Source organism: Saccostrea echinata, unplaced genomic scaffold (assembly GCF_033153115.1).
Source record: "Saccostrea echinata isolate AGI-Se365-2 ecotype Australia unplaced genomic scaffold, CSIRO_AGI_Sech_v1 ptg000054l, whole genome shotgun sequence".
Taxonomy (NCBI): domain Eukaryota; kingdom Metazoa; phylum Mollusca; class Bivalvia; order Ostreida; family Ostreidae; genus Saccostrea; species Saccostrea echinata.
Genome location: NW_026889803.1, coordinates 47065594 through 47069989, shown reverse-complemented (window position 1 = coordinate 47069989; position 4396 = coordinate 47065594).

Genomic DNA, 4396 nt, shown 5'->3' with positions numbered 1-4396 from the left:
AATTCTTCTGTTCTTTCGAAATAATATGTAAATCGCCATTTATTTATTACAGATGATAGCAGTCTGTCTAATTTGGTTCTTAATTAAATCTATAAAATTCTTGATTGAGAATTTGGATCGACTTTATACTCACAATGTATTGTGCGTACTTAAATCCTTGACCATTTATATTATTTATAAGAATAAACTTGACTTATGACCATTCTGAAATACATGTATAAATCACAAGAAGGACTGCATCTATTCAAATGTACTTGCTAGCTATAGTACTTGCAAGAATAGATTCTTTTTTAACAAACAGTATTTTTTAGTACAACAACTTACATTTTGAAGCAAAAAAGTATGATCCGTAGGTTCTTTTTTTTTTTAAAAATTACATCATTACGCAGTGAAACTTTTATTTACGATACAATTAGAAATTAATCAGTTTCTCATTACTCAATGAGCGTATGCGAGATTGATTTGGGTTTTCAATGTAACGATGATTATTTGTCAAGTGGTGCTATATTCGTTGTTTATTATTTATCTAAAAAAAAAAAAGAAGACTTTCCGAGACATTTTGTCACAGGGGATCATAGAAAAATGCGATGTGTTAGTTTGCCGCTTCCCTATACATGCCCTTAGTTCAAATTTCAGCCGGTTTTTCTTCCTTCTGGGGGGATATGAGCTGAAATTCACCGACAATTAAACAGTTCCTCGAGAAATTTCCTTGATAAATTAAATCCTGTAAAACTAAGCATGCGTATGTTACCTGCTCCTGGATATGTTTGCTGTTTTTCCACAATTATGGTATACTCGCGAAATTTATTACAGCATGTGAGAAATTTACATGATATAGGCCTACTGAGCATTTTTTTTTTTGTGGATCTGCTAGAAAAAAAATTCACTCAGGTTTATTCTAAATTTAAATAGTCCCTATGACTCATATTTTTTTTTTTTTTTTCCTATGGAGAATTAAGAATTATACAGATATATCTAACATATATAACAAACAAAGAAAAATGATTTCTTTTAATCAGTCTGGGGAATATAGTCTTGATCCGCCTACCTGCTACATGTAACGTCACAATGGTGGAAGTGACGCCTCGGTGTATGTTTTTGTGTGTTTATGTCGACAGACGAACCAAGACTACAAAGTTTAGATATGTTTTTGTGTTATTCTTCTGTAGGGATTTTTTACGGGGGGTTCAATGAAAATTGTCGCAAATGTCGAAATGGAATCCTCTTTGTTGAATGACTTGAAACAACAAATAAAAGACGAAGGAAGTGTGGGATGTGTTTTTTCGTGATATTCACTAAAATATTGCATAAATAACTGACTAAAAGGTAAATTCAATCATTGATTCAACAAATTCATGCATTTTCAGAAAAAAAGGTCGTATATAACAACGAGAATAAGTCCAAGATTTTTCTCAAATCTCAGCTTACGTGAGATGATCGAATCTCAGAGATGTTGGTGGCATGATGTTTTAGGAAAATCTCAGCTGAGGCAGAAATCTAAGATTTGAGGTTGAGATTTGAGCTGAGATTTTATACGTTGGTGGCCCCGAAGCCAGATGTTCAAAAATCTTTATGAAAACTTTTACTTGTTTTGCCTCTGATATGCCCAGGTGCAGAGAAGATTTTCAAAGAAATAATGCATTTTTTACTACAGATTCACTATATTATCAATAGAGCCCCCCCCCCCCCCCCCCCACACACCTAGAAACACCAGAGCCTCTCACCCTGGGACCAGAAGTTTGCTCATCATACATGTAAGTAATCACTTTGTTTATCTGATTAACACTAAGGAGCAGACAGGATTATTCAACAGAATTAATGCATTTTCACTATATCATCAAGAGCCCCACCATTACACCAGCACATCTGACCCAGGGGTCATGCAATTCACTACTCTGGAAGAAGCAATCATGCTCATCATAACTATATGCTTAGCTTCTTTGCTTTTTAACCAGAAGCAGAAAAGAGTATTTTCAAAGAAATTTTGCTTTTTCACTATATAATCAATAGAGCCCCTCCCCCTTTTTCACCATAACCCTTGACCCTGGGGCTATGAAATTCACAATTTTGGAAGAGGCAATCTTGAATATCAAAACAATGTACTTAGTTTGTTTAAATAATACCCAGGGGCAGAGAAGAAGATTTTCAAAGAATTAATGCATTTTCACTATATAATCAATATAGCCCCGCCCTAACACCAGAACCCCTGACCCTGGGGCCATGAAATTCACAATTTTGGAAGAGGCCCTCTTCCTCATCATAACTATGTACTTAGTTACTTTATTTAATACCCAGGAGCAGAGAAGAAGATTTTCAAAGAATTAATGCATTTTCACTATATAATCAATAGAGCCCCGCCCTAACACCAGAACCCCTGACCCTGGAGCCATGAAATTCAAAATTTTGGAAGAGGCCCTCTTCCTCATCATAACTATGTACTTAGTTACTTTATTTAATACCCAGGAGCAGAGAAGAAGATTTTCAAAGAATTAATGCATTTTCACTATATAATCAATAGAGCCCCGCCCTAACACCAGAACCCCTGACCCTGGGGCCATGAAATTCACAATTTTGGAAGAGGCAGTCTTGCTTTTCATAACTATGTACTTAGTTACTTTATTTAATACCCAGGAGCAGAGAATAAGATTTTCAAAGAAATAATGCACTTTCACTATATGATCTATATTGCCCCATCCTAGCACCAGAACCCCTGATCCTGGGGCCATGAATTTCAAAATTTTGGTAGAGGGCTCAATGCTTATTACAATGATGCGAACAGTTTGACTGCTTGATGTCCAGGAGTAAAGAAGAAGATTTTTAAAGATTGCATTATTTTTGGTGGTTTTAGCCCCGCCCCTCAGGCCCCAGGGGGACAGGGACCATGAAATTCACATGCAAGTCTAAACTCGACGTAATGAAGATTTAGATTTGCAAACAAGGTCATTACACTGACCATAAATTTCTCGACATGTAAAATTCTAAACAAGGCAGTAGAAAGCTCTGTATCATGGACTTAGTTGTCAGTAGGATGTCTTGGTTCAAAACAGTTACTACATAGAAGATACTCTTGCCGTTGCAAAATTAGTTGAAAGACGTAGACACCATCTGCAATTGATAATATAATGTGATTTTGTTTTCTTGCAGGACACGGCAATACTTTTATTCTTCTCATGTAGAAGTTTGCACATGAATTCTCCTTCATTAGAACATACAATAATAGGTCGGCAAATTAATGATCACAGTTTTTGGAAATGCGAATTATGTAAAACACATTGTTTGAAGGCTTTCATACCATCTGATGGTTTTGGGGTAAGAATCGTGATTTCTAATTTTCTTTAAATTTTCTACAGGTTTTTTAGAAACAAGATTTCATTAAAATCACTTCTTTAATATGGTAATTGGAGCACAGTGCTTCTTCACAGCATTTAGATATTTATCTCATGCACATTTAGAGCAATTTTTGAAATTTAAATATGGCATTCTTAAAAATTTGTTACACCATTATACAATTACACAGGTATTTATATTTACTTCGAATTTTAACATGAAATTTGATTTGAGTAACATTTTTGTGGACATCCATGGGTTTTAACAGGTCTGGACGATTTTAATATTAATTGCCATAAATGCACAGAATAAACAACATGCTAAGGCAATCTTTAAAATAATGTTTGTTTGCCCTCTCCCTTCACCCAAAGATGCTATATACCAAATTTGGTTGAAATTGGTTGAGCGGTTTCAGAGAAGAAGCTAAAAATGTTCAAATGTTAATGTACGTCACACGACGACGGACGAAAACGGATAGCAATAGGTCACCTGAGTTACTCAGGTGACCTAAAAATATGAAGAAATTCCTCGAACTTTTGGATCAACCCTCGTACATGTCAGTCATTAAATTTATATAATATACAGTATGCATAAGGAAGACCAAATGTATTATTACTGCATTAAGGAGACCAACTACTATCCACATCTAAATCAGTATTCAACCTCTTTCACTAATAAATAAATAAAATATGAAGAAATTCAACAAACTTTTGGATCAACCCTCATACATGTCAGCCATTAAATTTATATAAAAATAAATATGCAGTATGCATAAGGAAGATCAAATGTATTATTACTGCATTAAGGAGACCAACTACTCTCCACATGTAAATCAGTATTCAAAACGAGAGATTTTAATACCCTAGTAATTTACATGTTTAGTTACATGAACTAAATCTATTTACCTTTGTCATCACGCAAGAACTGTTTTACATTCATCCAACTTTAACAACATTATACATGCATACAGTGTATGCCATACATTAGGAAGACCAGATGCATTATTACAACATTAAAGAGACCAACTACAATGGAACAATGAGACAGTATTCCAAAATGTTCATCCCAA